Source organism: Danaus plexippus, chromosome 20, assembly GCF_018135715.1.
Source record: "Danaus plexippus chromosome 20, MEX_DaPlex, whole genome shotgun sequence".
Lineage (NCBI taxonomy): Eukaryota > Metazoa > Arthropoda > Insecta > Lepidoptera > Nymphalidae > Danaus > Danaus plexippus.
Window position 1 is genome coordinate 3,973,955 of NC_083550.1, and position 18,660 is coordinate 3,992,614.

Consider the following 18,660-nt stretch of genomic DNA (forward strand, 5'->3'; position numbering starts at 1 on the left):
TTAAGTGTTATTTAATCACAATACTTATCAGCAATACTGTTTGTTGTATGAATATGTGTGCATGTGTGTGTGACCAACCTTAAACGTTTCATCATTGAATCAGTAAAACCTCTCAGCTCTTGTCATCTTCTTAGTTATGTTAGTCAATGTTTTTGTTGCTCTTTAAAAACAATGATTTAGAAAATAAAAAGAGAGAAAGATAGTAGTGGACAAGAAAAGTTAGGGAGGAATGTTATCAGGTCTTAGTTTTCGCTATCAATCAAGGCAAGTTAGTCATACAATTAATTTTTTAAATCCTATACTATAAGTATATGGAATCGAAATATATGGTTATTCCACATGCTTTTTATTTTTCACCATTTTATTTTCAGAATACACTCACTTTATTTTTAATCAAACATGTATTCGTGTAAACGGAGTCTCACCTAAATACATATAGAGGTCAGTAAAGAACAAAAGACCATATTTGTTTGTAGACCACTTTGGTTTCTTCTTACTGCGTACAAAAATGGCTTGTAAAAATTATATGGTTTAAGCACCACAGTTTTTATTTTCATCTTAATAAATTTTATATTAATCAAGTCCAAGAAATTTTATTGAGTAAGTTTTTACAATTCCATAAGATTTCTGTTCAGATATAAAAAAATATCATAAAGCCAACAACGAATCACACGACATATGAAGATATTACTAATAGATAATTCTTTACTTATAAATATGTATATAACAAAAAGTTCACGATTGATTGCAACATAAAAACTTTAACTTTAAATTTTACTAAAAAAATATTCATCAAACATACTTTTAATAGCCCTACATATTAGCAATTAAACTCATAAATGGAATCTCCACTTGGTTCACATTAACAAGGAATCAATTGATCGTGAAAATGGAACGACCGCAAGCTTTACAATTAATTCAGGATTAAATTCATTTAACAATTTTAAATGTAACTTCGATGTGGTAGATCTCACATGGATATACGCTAATTGTATGTGTATTTTTTTTATTTAAATGTAAAACATACTGTTTTTGTTACTCTCACGTAGTAGTATTTGTTTAACAATCTTTTTTAAACTAGTTAGTAGACTTATCAGTGTATTTAATTGAATTTATTGAATTTAATAAAATGTATAAACCTTTAACCAAAAACTGTGGTGCTTAAAGGAACCTAACTTTTTTAAGAGAGTCGAGTTTAGTTCTCTGAACGATTTGTTTACAGACATTCCAAAATGCATTGAATTTCGTTATAGTATACATTAATATAATAGTATACTCATAGGAACTCATCTTATTCATGTTAGCCGTATCAGAGATATTTCTAGTGCAATGCAAATCATCAAAGCTTGTATAATAAGTATACTGAAGCGTGATAGATCACACACACTCTACATAGTAACTTGCAGCCGCATTGTGATGTATTGTTGATGAAATCTATTCAGTTTATTTTCTTATATTAAATATGTGATTTAAAATTCAATCATAAATCAATTTTTGTATTAGCGGGTAACAGTGTCTGTTTCTATAGGAACTCATTAGTTTGTATGTCAAACTTCTAATAGCATGATAAGGTAATAGGGGGATAAAATATGAGGAAAAATTACTCAAAGAAGATATCGATAAAAAAACTAAACAAAACATTTTTTTATATGCAATTCTTTTAAGTTGTTACAAATTTAAAATATCAACTTTTTACTTCGCGACGCTTATGTACGAGTACATGTAAACATTCATAGTGCAATATTCTCATAAACTACTAATTCTCTTACAGATGTTTAAGAAGAACACTCAACTGAATTTTACCTTTTCATTTGAACTAAAACTACCTGTCTCATATATGTGTATGAAAGAAAAATTAACTTATAATTTAATTTGGAATTCTTTAAAAATATTTTTACTAAATCTGTTTATATGAGTTTTTTTCGTAAATTAGTCTACGAAATGGTATTTTTAATAAACAGAGTTAATTTCGTTTTGATTCGTACTGCTTATTAACGTCGAAAGCTGCAACTTTTTAATTTCATCGTATTATACAACAAGAGCTATTTAGTAATGTATTACATTTAAACATACTCGTATAATCAAATTAGCTTTACTAGAGTAGTGTCATAATAAATAAAAAGTTTTGCTCTTTTTCTGAGAGGCATTGCTGTAAATGGAGTTTTATATAATTTAAGTTAATATGCTTGGTATCATATGTTCGAACGTTTTGCCTAAAAAGAGAATTTCTCGTCGAAATAAGTAATGAAAAACCATATAATTTTTACAAGCCATTTTTGTACGCAGTAAAAAGAAAGCAAAGTGGTCTACAAACAAATATGGTCTTTTGTTCTATACTGACCTCTATATGTATTTAGGTGAGACTCCGTTTACACGAATACATGTTTGATTAAAAATAAAGTGAGTGTATTCTGAAAATAAAATGGCGAAAAATAAAAAGCATGTGGAATAACAATTACCTACATATTATCTTTTCATATAGTATAAGATTGACAAAATAATTCATGTAAATCTATAAGATTTCCTTGATTGATGGCTGACCTACTTAGTTAGGTTACTAGACAATAATTTTCACGTCCACGACTTTTATTCTCTCTATTTATTTTCTAAAACGATTTGCTCAAAGGAGCAACAAGATGACAAGGGTGAGAAGATTTTTAAAGATTCAATGCCGAAAGGTTTAAGGTTGGTGACATATAAGTTTAATGAACGGAAGCCTCTTTATATTATACAAGTTTTGAAGTGTTCAAAGTCTACAGAAATCAACTTATATTTAATTTTGTCATATAAAAATACATACTTGTTCATTTATTAAGCTGTATACGCACTAATCGATTGCGTTTTTATAAGAATTGTTATGTATTATATTTAGATTCCAAGCAACTTTACTTGTTAAATGATACTTATCATTATAAATAAGTCTCGTACAATCTTAGGATATTTTGGTGGTAAATTTAAATAAAGAATACTTAAATTCTAAATTTAAATAAAGGCAAGTAATATTTTGAACAAATAATTATGCTTCGAAAGAAGAAAAAAAATAATTTTTGATTTGATTTGATTTGAACTATTTTGATGATGGGAAGGACTGATACAATCACACTAATTATATTGTATCTTTATTCCTTAAAGTTTCCTTCGAAAATCGAAATATTCTAAATGTATAAGTAAATTAACACTAATATCTTATTTACAATAGAGACTATTTTAGACAACAAAGGGCTACTCCTAATTACTAGCTACCAATATAATTCAGTTTTTTACGGACAACAAGAAATTTTAAAACCCTGTTCTACTTTAATTAAATCAAATAGTTGAATGTCTCATTATAAAATGTCCCATAATATTAGACAGGAAATGTCCAAAAAGGCTTTTTATCATAAATATTCTGTAGCTAAAGTTTCTATTCTTTTAGAAATTTTATTTTTATTATGTAAACAACTGAAACAGACAGTCAATGTACAATTTTTGAAAGCATATTTCTAGAAAATCGCAATGGAAGTGTTTCTTCGTAGGGAGAGTCTAAAATTATAATTTTAAACTATGGTAAAGAAAACATTAACTGAAACAATCAAAGAACAGAATTTGAAGTAAAATATAGAGGAATTCAAAAAGGTAAACTCTTATAGTAGATTTACACTCGTGAGACGAGTCGTGAGACCAGGTACCAGCCGAAGCACAAGGCGAGAGTGTAAATAGTCGCTCGCGCCTCGTAGCGCTCGCGTCCGGAGGAGCGAGCGAGCGAGGTGCGAGTTGTGAAACGAGACGAAGCACAAGACGAGATACAGTGATAGTCACATGATAAATAGAGCACTTTATGTGCTTTATTCCAATTTAAAATTTAATTTGTAGGACACAGTTGTTTCTTCCATATGCATATAGGAATTGGCGGGAACGAGATAAAGTATCAGATTTGGTTTAAATGTCAGGCAATATCTTATTAATAAATGGTAATTCAGATACTAGGTATGTGGCTATCCTAGTAATTTAGGAATAAATAGAAACGTAATATTTACGATAATCATATGTTAGACATATATAACCTAATTAAATTTTAAACAGATATATTTTAATATATTTTAAATTTAATGACTGGAGTGTAGTTAATAGAATAAGTTTTAGTTTGTTCTTTAAAAAATGTGTAAAGGTTTTTAAAAGTATATAATATTTCATTTTAATCAATTACAAATATAAAATTATATTTTTCTTGCTATAAAGAATAAGTTAATTAGCATACCAAAAGAAGAATACTATAAAAACATTAATTTATAAATTTCTTTAAGTGTAAAAAAATATTTTTTGTATTCCAATAAAATACTCCACGCATAAATTCTTCGGTAATGCAGAAATAAAAATAATTCTCATAAAGAAACATTAAAATATTTTTGAGTATAGATTTGAGTACAACATCCAGTTTCGTCAAACAACAGAACAACCAACAATTTCACATTATTATAAGTAAGTAAAACACATAATTGGAACAATGAAGGCATCGATTTGTATGTGGAGCAAGTTATTCGGACTTGCGTTAAGCCACATCACAGGTAACCACTATGGGTGGCAAATAAATGTTCTCAGCCATTAAAAATGCCATTCTGCTTTATAGTTTAACAGCTCTTATTTTACTTCGACCAGTTCTTTGAAAATTCTAGATAAATATTAAATGTGTATCATGCTTACCTTTGTCCTACTTTTTTAAACGCGTTGTGGCTTAGCTTCTGAAACTCAGTGACTGAACATTTTATATTGTCGCAACTTTCACAGATAATTTTTTTACTTAATCCTTGAAATGCATCTTTACCTCTAATAATTTTCTAATCCAACGGCTACTTTTCAAAACAACTATCGTAGGCATCGTTTTCTGCATGTTTTTGTACAATAGTATGAATTTAAAAAAATTGTCATCATTCATATTAATAAACATTAAACCTAAACAATTTCGTCAATCAAAGAAGAAAGGTGATATTATAAAATATGGATATAAAATTAATTTTCAAATGATTTTGAAACAATCAGTCTACATTAATGGGCTTTGTTTTGAATATTTTGTCTAAATAATAAATGAATATTAATACTTACCTAATAATGGTCCTGGAGAACTCTTTAATATTAGAATATTCTTACAAATACGTATTATATCACACCGTGACACTTGCCTCTCAAATACTTCAAAACCATGTATAATTATTAAAATTAAATATCCAGTAATTGAGTATTACGCGAAAAATAATTAAATGTACAATGGCGACACGTCAATGGAATATAATTAATCGTGGAATTGGAAAAACCGCAAAATTTTCATTTAAATGAAAATAAAATGATGCGTGCACTTAAACAAATTTAAATTGTTAAAGTACTTTATCTGAGATTTTATCAATTAAATAAAATATAATATTTTTACATCACGTTCCTCTGGTATTGTGTATTTGTAATATTTGCCTTTGGGTTTACAGTAAGTCGGGATTTTATTATACTAGATTCAATAAACATCAAATAAGATTTCAGAGCCACTTAGGTAATATGAGAAAGTATTTGTGAATGTGGGGTCTATTTAATACACCCGACATTTATCCTTACCTTATACTTAATATAGATATTTTCTAAAATATTTTAGTTAGACACAAGGGTACTTGCACACTGAATATGATTATAATTGCATCATTAATCAAACATTTAAGTAATACATTTTTTTGTCTGATTAAAACCATGGTATTTATTTGATAACTAGTGTTTTGGTTTTTGTTAAATAGGGTGTTGTTAAGGACGAGCCAGAAGTTCCGAGAAAATTGAAAACTTAATCCTTATAATTTATTACCAAGACGACATGATTACCTCGATTCTAGGATAGCAATACCATCACATTCCTTGTACAGTGTCAGGAATCGTCTGGTTCCCACGGCCAGGTGTTCGTTTCGCAGAATCAGCAGCCTCACTCGTTATATGATACTTTATCCATACAAAGCTGTTGCCCCGGCGATGTACGTTCGCTATTCAATATGGATTTTCACAGAGATCAGAATATTTTACGTATAACGATAATAATTTTATTGTTTATTTTATAATACAGATAAAATTTTATGTTAAAAAGTAGTATTTTAAATATTTGATGTTAAAAAAGTATAATGACATTGAGAAATGTTTAAGAATTTAAGAAATCGTAAACAGTAATTTCTAACGAGACAAAATAAAGTCAAAAAACATATTATATATAGGCTGCGGTTCTGTTACAAGACACTTGGTCAATAAAACATACATACGTTCTTATTAAGAGTCCACTATACAGATCATACAGAATTACAATATATACATATAGTATTATCTAGAATTTGATATGTAATGTATACCAAGAGACATCGGTAGTAGTCTTTTAGTAAATTTTTTTTCCCATCAAAATAGGAATATGTTTTTTCATCTTTATCGACAGCTTATGTTGTTCATATTTTTTTCATCGCAGTATTAAATTGTCTGTATATGTATATAATATATATAAAATTTTTCTAAACTAGTAGTCTGGTATAGGAAAAATGGAATAAAGTTATTTTATTCCAGATTCACGTAATATTAATATTTTTAAAAGTATGTTCAAGGGTTTCATGTATGTTTGTTTATATTTTTTTAACTTGGGGATGCATTACGCATTCGTAGCCGCTGGGGATAAGCAGATTATGTGAAGCTCACCCGGCGATGTGGGGGTCATCCGCTAAATCCCCACGGTAACCTTCCACGGCACTATTGTGTTATTTTTTCTTTGATTCTCGTTCCAAAAAACTAATAAACTGATTTATATCCAATTTTACAAATAATTTATATATCAAAATAACAAAAAATATTATTATTATTATTTGATTCAGTATTTAATAAAATGATTTAAATTAATTATAACGGTCACTGTAATGTTATTGTCTATCTGATATTTCTTTAATTTAAAGCCTTACAATGTTGACCTCCTTTCATTATTCTCAATATACTATAGGCCCGTTAAGAGACGAAGAGAATTATTGTTGACCTGTTAACTTATTGTAGATATATATGATCAACAACAATGTAAATAAGTTGAAGACAGTGGCGTGCACAGAGATTTGGAGTAGGGTAAGCAGAATATGTTTGAAAAAAAAATATACCAATGTTCATCAAAATTTTCTTCTCTAAAACATTGATAATAATGAGATCTTTCGCTAGTATTCATTTCAATGAAACTAATATTTTCGGATTACTACGCGTAATTTATTATTGTTAACGGGCAGACGAGATGTCTGCCGTGATCACGGTTGCTGCAAGACCCGAAACGTTGAGAGTTTGTAGTTTTTAAACATAATAAAATACGTTAAGTAATCCGAAAATATTAGTTTCATTTAAACATTGATAATATTCACGCATAAAGTACAACAGCCCGATCAAAACATCTATTATTATTTTATGAATCTCTCAACTACCTCTGAGCCACGAAAGTACTTTAAAACGATTACGAGCTGTTCGTCACCGCTTTATAAAAGTTATTTAAACCTGAATATCAAGCGGAGATAAAAACATTCTTATTATTATTACTTGAAAACAACAAACATGGAAACAAAATAACTTATTTGTGTACACAACTTGCTAGCTAATTAATACTGTCATAATACTTTTTATTAAAACAAATAACATTACCTTTCTTTTAGTTCACTCTCAACTGGTCACACACCTTCCCTTTGTTATTATTTTAATTGTATCATCAAACAACAACAAACGAAAACGACAAATTCAAAATTCAAACGACGATTGAAAATGTACACGTATTTAATTTCATTAAACACACCTCACCAGTTATTATTTTCCATAATTCGTTAGTAAATTAAGTCACTATTTACTAATTAAAACTTATTCACTTTCGCTTAGAAAGACAAAAGACAATATTCAATAATAACAAAATGGCGAAAAAAATATTTATGAACAGTTTACCGACCAATCACAGAGTCCCGTTTCATTTGACAATTAACGGACTTTCTACGACATTTGAAAAGAAAAAAAGGAAGCAATGGCTCTCGAATATAACACATGCATAGGTTTTGAACACACATGCATACATTTTCTGCATACAAAACGAGATTTGTAGATCGTCATTGAGATTCTTTGTATGCAAAATAAGCACCGAGTAATTGTGCCTACCGCCGTTCTAGCTGCAAAGCGGCGCTAGCACTTAGCAGCGGCCGATCGAAAATGTTTCGTTTTCTGTTTATAGATGGCACTTTTAACAAATCGTGAATCAAATGCCAATTTAAATGTCTGTAAACATTTGTATTTCTTAATGTATGATTAAAAATATTGTAAATAAGAAATAAACAATATAGGTTTAGTTGTTGTATGGGTAGGATATGCAGTCCTTATTTGCATCTGTGATGTGCACGCCACTGGTTGAAGATATAAAAAACTATAAATTTCGTTCATATTAACGACAACAAATATTAAAATATTATAATATCAAATTAAAGAAATAATATTTAAATTCATTATTTGCGAAGTCACTTAAAGCTATTTAACAATTTTGTAAACCGATTCTTTTGTTGTCTAACTTGACGTCTTCGTGTTTGTTTCATATACACGAAAAAACAAAGTTTTAAATTGTAATGTTATTATGAGAATAGAAATAAAATATCATAAAATTATAAAGATGTTACCTCATTTCTGTTATTTGAATATTCAAACTATAATGTGATATGAACACAAAATATAATCGTAAAGTTGCCTATGACCGGATTTAAAGACATCGCAAACAGATATAAACAATCAAGTGTCAAACAATGCAAAATTGGTATCAATTGAGTGCATCGATAGAATTGATAAATTATATTACACAAATAAATCTTTTGCGTTTCATTTCAAACGTTTGCGTTGGATGTAGGTGTCGTGTAATTTGTTTGGCAGCTTTTTTTAATTTATTATTTAACTAATATTTTTAACATTATTTAATTTTAGGAAAACACATAATGGATTTAGATGATTAGATATTGTAGTAAGATTCCTATGCCCAATAAACTATATTCTGTGATTATCTGTGGAAAACAATCCCTTTAAACCCATATGTTAGGTAAGGATTTTGATATATAGTTTGAAAGTCTGTTGAAAATAAACAAATCTTTGATCTCTTTCTGATTTCGTTATTTTTGTATGTATAAAAAGGATATTATAAAATATATATAAAAAGGAAAATGAGATTAAATATCATAATTAACAAAATTTTAAAGAAACTTTCCACAAAAATCAATTTATAAATGAAAATCTAACATAATTTTTAATAAGTGAGGCGCGGTTTAATTAAAATTCCGTCTTAATGTTAGCTCAATTGCAATTCTATCCGTTCCCTAAATGAACATTAAATTTTCATCAAAGCGCCGACCGCTAATAAAACGTTTTTGGAATATGATAACATTAACTAACAGTTGTAGTTTGTATAAACGACTTGTGAGAGCGAACTCTATAAGAACTCGGTGATAACTTACTTCATATTCCAAAGCAATTTACAGTTATATTAAAATGTAGATATAACAGAGAAATAAAATAGAATTACCTTATTGGTGATTATCATTAATTTATATGGAATTTAGGTTGTTTTTTTATTGATATTATATTTTAATGAGATCTAAGATTTTCGCGAGTTTTATTCATTTAAGTGAGATGTCTGCCCGTGATCACGGTTGCTGAAAACTAACCGAAACTTCGGGATTATGTAGTTTTTTAAAATAATAAAAATCCGCGTAGTTTATCCGAAAAATATTAGTTTCATTTAAATGATATTACATTTTGCCTTGAATTAAATATACGTATCTAAAAGTCTATTTAAACATTGATAGTTGCATACCATCATAAAAATTTTTCCAATAATTTTATTATAATATTATTGTTACATTATAACACATCAAATAAAACTTATTTAATGCAAACATTGTGATACAACCGACACGTGCGAATAGAAAATAATTGCAATTGGTTCACGATGAATAGGATTCAAATAATCAATATCAATATTAAATACAAGGCCTTTATTGTGTTTGCGATTGTGATTGCGTAGTGTAAACAATTTAAGCTCGACAGCTTGTATGCAATTTACGTGTTGTTTCATTTCGTTCCTAATCCTTAAACAAGTTTTTAAAATAAAATTAGTTATTAATGTACCGCACACGTTTTTGTTTGTAAGCTAAAGACGGACGTTTCCAACCAGGCAACTGCATCACTAAGGCTTGAACAAGTAGTAATAGAGCTTCTAATCATGTAATAGTTTTGAGGTCTTGAGGTATCTTGACTATATATGTATAACAAAAACGTTCATATCTTCGTCTATTCTCTTATAAATAAGCAGAGGATTGCCAGTACAGAGTACTGATTTAGCTGCTAGCTGATCTATGTTAAGGTCTATTAAATTTAAGAACGTTGGAATTGAAATGCAAAAATTTTAGTCTTCTTATTAAAATTGAATTCCTTATGAAATTAAATACTTTCTTCCTGGAATAAAAATGTGAATTATTAGTAACAATTTGAAATATATCAAAATTAAATTTAAATAAAGGTCGGGTCTTATAATTTCAATGTTTTTATATGCGGTACTAGCAAAAAATTGCATTTTTTGATAACAACATGATATTGTATAAATAAATGTTATATATTTGTTAAATTCTAAAAAAGGTCACAGATTAATTTTATAAACGTCTTGCCGGTAGCGACTTCACTTTTGCTATCTTTTGATTTTATTCTGTAGACGGTGCATATTCATATGCAGTAAAGAATTTGTTATGCATGAAAAATAATAGGATAAAAAACGTTGGTATTTAAGAAGTTAATTAATTTAAAATAATTCAAGGTCACAAAATACGCGAACTCAACTATCAAATCACACATATGACAAGCATTTACTTATGTATACGCTTTTACCGGTACATAAGGCAGCACTTACAGTATTTCCCATAAGGCCGTGACGTCAACCCGATTGACTGACGGCTACTATTTGCCTCTAGCAAAACAGAATCCGTCACTAACTCGCTGTAATTTAAGTGAAAAGTACGTCCCTAGGTTTTGTAAATACGTCGCGCATACATTCCTAAAATTTTACATCAATATTACACTTAAACAGAATACCAAATGTAAAAAATTAACAATTATTTAACGAGAAAAAAGGATGAAATAAATAATTTTTCATAGCTATTAGAAACATTTTATTTAAAAATTAAAAAAGATTATATATATTTTTTTAAATCAGGATATAAGGTGATGTCTTTTTCAATGCATGTTGTTATTAAAAAAAAATATAGGAAGATGTGGAAGAATTTTAAACCTGAATGAATTATAGATACAATTAGGCTAGTCAGGCATAACGGCTCAAATTAAAATTCCAATATCGTTTCAGTTCTGAATATAGCGCATATTCCTCTGTCATTATAAACATTCATTCCGATATCGATAGTTTAAATGATTAATTTTTATTCCAAATTTATCTAAAAATAATTTGTATGTTAAAATGGGTTTGTGTCATTTATTAAGTATTTCGATAAATCTCGTTAAAGAAAAGTCATATTAATCATATAGAGGAATAAAATCGAAAGTTTTTCATATATAAGACAAAAAAATATTTAGCATTTGAAAGGTATAATCGTAATTTTGTTGTATTATAACGATACTTTAAGAAATATCCGTTTACATTGAAATAAGATCAAAGAGGATGAATATAGAAATACAGTAAGAGTGTGATTCATTTTAAAAATACTTTTTATTAAATGAAACTACCTTCAGACATTACGAACATATTTCAAAATGTTGACGCTGCTGTCTAGGACATATTGTCCCCGAGATATTCCAGAAATACAGTTATATAGGGCGTACAATTTTAATACCATAGAGGATATGTGTACAATGTTACTCAACAGAGGAGTTGGGTGTAGTGTGACCAAATATACAAACATATTTACTATTGTCGCACAAATTTTATCCATTATTCTAATAATTTAAATTTAAAATTTAAACAATTTTAATAACGGTTACATAATTTATAATTAATAAAATTTTATTGATTTCTATAGACGAATGTGTTTTAACAAACATATCCTTATGAAACAAACATGAATGGAGATACTAGCGAGATGCACCGAGGCTAGCAGCCCCTCGAAGCGCGTAAGCAATTATGTTCCCAAGTGTACGTTCGCTCCCATAAACACACTTTGTCTCTATGGCCATTTTAAATTCAGACCCAATTTCGTCTTATTGCGCTTAATTGCCACTCTTCTATGTAAAAGAGATACATGTAATAGCCAAAGATATGACAGGATTTTGATAGTTTCAATTGAGACTTACTTCTTAAAAAATGATGCATACTTAAAACATACAATGGATTGTTTTATTATTTATTTAAACTATTGTTCGAAATCTTTAAGGTCAAGAATAATTATAATTACCTCTTAGGTTTGATCTGTTGTGTTGCCCGACTTAAATTAATATACAGGACTTAAATTAATATATGGAGGATTTCGAGGCGCGAGCCCTTTGCTCTCCTCTAATACAACCTTTAATACATAAACGATATGTATATGACAACTACAAAATATTAACTAAAAATAAAATATCTGCTTTTCTGAACCACCTTAATTCTATCAATAACAAGATTCAGTTTACTATAGAATTAGAGGAAAATAATTCTTTAGCTTTCCTTGATATACTTGTCATTAGGAATCCTGAGAATACTTTAGGACATACTGTTTATAGGAAACCCACACATACGGATACATATTCTTGAGACCTATCAAGAGTACCATTCGTTTGCAACAAGCGGGTGTATAACAACTCGATTGTATCTGTTGCTTATCATACATTGGACAAACAAAGAGGAGCATCAGTACAAGGGTGAAAGAACACATCTCGGACATCAAAAGTAGGCGTCGAAGTCAGCAGTGTGTGAACACACAGTGGACAAACCAGGCCACTACATTCGGTTTGATAAACCACAGATCCTCGCTCTTGAAAACAGGTACATACCTAGGTTAATCCGCGAGGCTATTGAAATTAAAACACATCCCAATTTCAATAGAGAAGATGGCTAGAATCTATCAAAAACCTGGGACCCTCTAATTAAAAATATAAAATCCTATGTTCGTGACCACACCGCAGGACCTCGCGACACCGTTAGTGCATCTGCCGGCATCTAGAGCGGTACGCCAAAAAATTAAGAAATCGATGGCGGTAGATGATAAATAACAAGACCAACTGACAGACATTCACATCTCGTCTGCCCGTGATCACGGTTACTGAAAAGTAACTGAAACGTCGGCATTATGTAGTTTTAAATGTAATAAAATTCGCGTAGTAATAAAAATATTAGTAATAAAAATATTAGTTTTACTTTACATCTTCTTTGCGTTCACGGAAGACGAGAAGAAGGGTTTTATCGCTGTCACGCGTGGTAAATCAGAAAACTATAATTTCTTTTTCAAAATGTACGGTTGCTGACAAAATATAAAAAGTTTACCTGTAAATAGGCACCAGCTAATGTTTTACTTAAGTGGAGCCGCTCAAAATTTCAGAGATAGTAAAAATGAAGGTATTGAGAACCTGTTGCTGAATTTTGCCAGAATTTTAGCTTAGCCAGAAATTTTGGATTTAAAGAATGGGTTATAGATGAGGCTCCATATGAAATACTAACTTCCCTATTTATGAATTGCTACAGTAAAATGTATACCGAATCTTAAAACTAAGCCTTTTTTCTCAGAAGACGACATCAATTTATTATTATACACATTATAATTTTCGGAATGCTTTTTGAATGCTCTTAACGTCAAAAAAGCTTGGATCTACGGTAATTATCTAATATCACGTCTGAATTGGTCTTTTCTCGTCTATGATTTTTATAAAATTCTTTGGTCAAAGTTAGATGCAAGCGTCATAAAGATGTTGAATATGTGGCTCGGGTTCTCGCTATCGGCTAGTCCGTCAGCGTTATTCAGTGATCGCAATAATTTTCTGATGAATCTGAAATTGCCATCGGAGCCCTATAACACCTAAGAGTTTCCGAGAGACATGTCGTGGGGAAATCCCATGATGACGCCGTAACACCATTCCCAAAAGACAAAGATGCCTGAGAGCTAGAATCAAGACTTCAATCCCATAAACAGTTTATGATAGGGGCACAAAGTAACAGAGTAGGGTTAGGATCAAGTAGGAAAGTCAAAGATATGGATATCGTAAAGACTTTTATTCGGTAAGGCTAGATCTCTAAAAATAAGATTCATGCAATGAGCTTAGAAATGCAGAATGTGTGACTCATACTCGTAGGAGATTTTTCATCCCATTAGCGCTAAAATGGCGCACTTTGATTCATGATTTGACACAAGCACTGCTCAAATTTTATCTCAATTAGTTCCAGATGACTCATCCTAGATCAGGGTAATTTAGTAAGATGGGGTAAAGTTACCGAAAAAACTTGCTACATCTGCGGGGAGGTAGTTGGAACTGCTAAGCATTTGCTGGTGGGATGTAGTGTATTCTTGGATAGTGGCCAATACTTGCGTCGTCAGGATAGGGTTTCAGAAATCATACGTGAAGTGGTTAGACTTTTGGTAGCAAAGGAGCAAAAATAAATAACTACAAACCAGCGATCAATAAGTTTTGTGCGAGAAACACTAGGGCTATAAAATCAAACGTCAAGTCTTACTCTATCCTTAAAGGCGCTACGGTTTTGACTATAATGATGTATAAAATTCCAAAGGATATTTGTGCACTGATGAAGCTTCTCTCCCTGCAACGCGATAGATCCGGCACCCTCATGGCGCATTCATGGAATGCTGAAAGGTTTAGTCTCTGTTGGAGGTGATTTTATTGTTGAATGTATTATACACATATCTATATATAAATCGAGCCTGATATTGGATTTTAAAAAAATATACGAGAGCTGTTATTGCTAGATGGAATTCGAAATGTTTGAATAAAATAGATTACGATGTACAATTTAAAAATCTCCCATCCCTAGCCACTTTATTACAACACTAACACGATATTTTACATTTTAAATTTAGTGTTTTTAAAACATGTATAAAAATTGCTGGCTATTCAGCTAAAATACGGGAATCATTAATTTTGTTACATACCACGGGGAAATCATGGTGCCTCATGAACAGCTATCATATATAAAGTATACAAGGAAAAAAATGTTACAATTATGTGAATGGCATAATGCGATACGTGATTAATTTTTAGATAAGCTTTTGTACATATTTTGTTAGATTATTTATTTTTTATGCCTACATTCTTCACTTATTTGAGCTAAAGCAATAATTCTTTATTTTATTATCATAAATTATTTTATTTTTGTATGCAATTATCAGGGATGTAAATAAATTATGTATAGAAAACATTTTAATTTTAATTTAACGAAAAAATGGGGTAATTGTAGGTCAATAAAGAACCATAGGTTTTGGTAGAGACGACGATTTAGAAGGATCGAAACCTGATAATTTTTTCTCTATTATTTAATTTATTTTTAATTAATTTAACTAACATTTATTTTATTACAGTAAACATAACTATGTCCTATTTTTGAGTTCTATTCCAATCAAAAGTTGACAGTAATCCAGCTTCAAGATGAAATCTTAAAACAATAAAGCGTACATATCATAAATAATCATAAACAAATGTTTATTATTAATTAAGGAATTATCATCATCATAACATTAAACATCTATATATCAGCATGAAACAGACAAAGACCAGTCACAAACTCGTAGTGCGGAAACTCTAACGTGACCACTCCATTTTAATAAGTGATTTGCATTTATCAGGACTTCTCGGTTCGGATACCATCAATGAATTGCTCCACATCTGCCAATCTACTTTCAATTTAAACCTGTCTCGCCTCACTCTAACTCTAGGCGCAATTTATATGCAGATTTACGATCTGTTGCTACACTATTAAATATCTAACATGCTCTACTTATTTAAATAGTAGGATATTTGACATAGAATTTGTGAACTAATTATATATCACGTAGGTACATAATTTAATTATTTTAATATAACAGTTTTAAGTTATGTTCTCCATAATATCTCGCAAACAAACAGTTGTTTTCTTATTTTATTTTAAAAAATATAGATTATTAGGATTTTTGTTCGTTATTAAAGCACAAAAGTATATTACAGCCTGTCAACAATTTTAATTACGCTTTTGATTCCCTCCAGGCGATTTTATAAATTACCATTGTAATAAACTTTTTAAAAATGGTTCTTAAAAAACATAGCATGAATTAAAAAAGCTAAAAACAAAGATTAAGTTACACGAAAGATAAGTTTAAGTAAGATATAGTATAGTCTTTTGACCGCAGCTAGATTCTACCACCCTAAAAACTTTATAATTGTGGTGAACGCACTACCTCACTAATAGCCTATTCACTCTTACTCTGAAGACACTTAAGATCAAATTGTAAGTAAAATCAGACGCAGGTAACCTGTTCCAAATCCTTGCTGTGCGTAAGAGTAAGGAGGGTGAAAAGAATGTCTGCAATGAAAGGATGGAAGCTCGCTGTTTGTCTGACAGTTGGATAATAAAAAAGGGAATAGTGCAAATCCTGAGTACATTTTTAAATTATATTTCAAAATACTCAGAGGCTAGCTACTGGAAAATGATGTTAAGATGGATAGATTTCTCTCGACTATAAAAAGATACGCTTATGTTTTGTTAAATTTAAATTTCACAAGATTGGCATCGCCCTATTCGGAGACTGCCTGACGTATGAAGTAGGCACGTTTTAGTATGGCTTTTCCTTCCAACACTTTTTCATCCCGGCTGGTCCCTCAATTGGATTAATATCACTTCACACCTATGCTATCATCTGCTAGGTTCAAATAGACAGGTCGGAAAAATTAAATATCTGCAGCCAGATGATACGTCACAACTATTATTTTCACTTTGTCAATGTTTTCGTCTGATATTGACTTTAGGTTGGAATGAGGGGGGTCTGGAAGCTCTTAATTATTCATATCTTCTCGGCGTCCTAAAAATATTTTGTACCAACCAATTGTTGCTTCAGTCCAAGGTACAATCACTGCTGCAGCCAATATTTTAAATGCGTCGGAGCACAAAATTCTGGACATCACTCATATTTTAATGGAAAAAATATGTTTTATGTAATTGTAAAAAATCATGAAGATTAATGAATATTCAATATGGTCTATTTGGTCGGCTTCATTTCTATATATTAGTACGTAAAAAATGTCATAAAAGAATAAATTAAATAACTTTTTGAATACTTTTTAGACACTTATGGTGGAGCCCATAGTTATTATAAAATTGTAAGCTTTATCAGGGTAAAATAAATTATATATATATATTTTTTTGTTTTGTTTTTTTTTTTGAGTTTTATGAAGCAGTTAGAGGCATAAAAACAGATAAAAACTACTTCATATTCGAGAAACCAATATATTGTTATAACAAGATCTGTAGGAGTCCCGAACAGACTTACTATTTTCTCGAAACTGAATTTGCAACATTTTCAATGGCGGCACTAAATTTCAGGAATGAAATCAAACTTTCAGAAAATTCCGCCCCTTGAGATACCAAAGTGTTTGCAGAGCCGAGATTTATCTTCACATCCAGAATTGAGTTTACTATTTTATAAAAGATATCACTAAGATATTGGAACTGTTTCTTGTAAAGAAAAATTTGGAAAATTGAAATAGTCAAATTGCAATAATATATTTTAATTTTAATAACATACATGCTGTTTCATGAAAATTAATTATTATGATTGTTTGATTTAATATCATAAATAGACAAATGTAAATAATGTAAGACAAAATCCTCGATGTTTTAAATATTCCAATATTATCGAAGGTGCACCCTAAGTTGATTTGAGCCGATTAAATTGGTACAGTGATTTTGTTTTACCTTCCTCTTAAATAATAAACACTTTGACAGTTAAGAATATCCATCCGTTTCTGCTACATTAACTGACTCACAAGAAAAGTCTAATAAAGTTACGATTTGTTTCCCACAGAATCGTATTCACAAAGAGATGTAATGAGAAAGCAAAAAGCCAAACGCCAACGCCAAGCAACCACGTATAAATACAGTCTATATATGAATCGGATATCAGAATGAAATTAATGCATAATAAAGTAAGAAAACATTCCGAACCTATTTGAAGTATCCTAAAGAACAAAACGACACATTAAGCATAGAATATCATTGTAAACGATGTATAAGTCTTGACGTATAAATAAACAGTAATTTTATAATATGACTAGAACATCTGGTTTTCATGTCTGTTTATCACGCACAATAATGCAATTAATTCTTATTATGCGGGTACATTATAAAGCGGTTCAAACAATGAACATACAACGTCTTTGTTCACTCTACGCTTTGTACAAGTAAAATTATATAGTGTAAAGAAACATAATTTAATGATCATTGTTTCAAACGAAGGAGCCGATTATAGATTCGTTGAAGTTCAACGCTTTTTATAAACTTTATATAAATCATCTAAGAATTATAACTTAATTGAAAATAAAATTCTTTCATCAAACGTTTAATAAATTTTGGTTTTGTCAAGAATATTATAATCGCTGAATATTGTGGAAAATCAAGGACGTTGTATTTGCTTTAACTTTTTGATGTCATTTGAAAAACTTTAATTTGTACGTAACTTTATATCT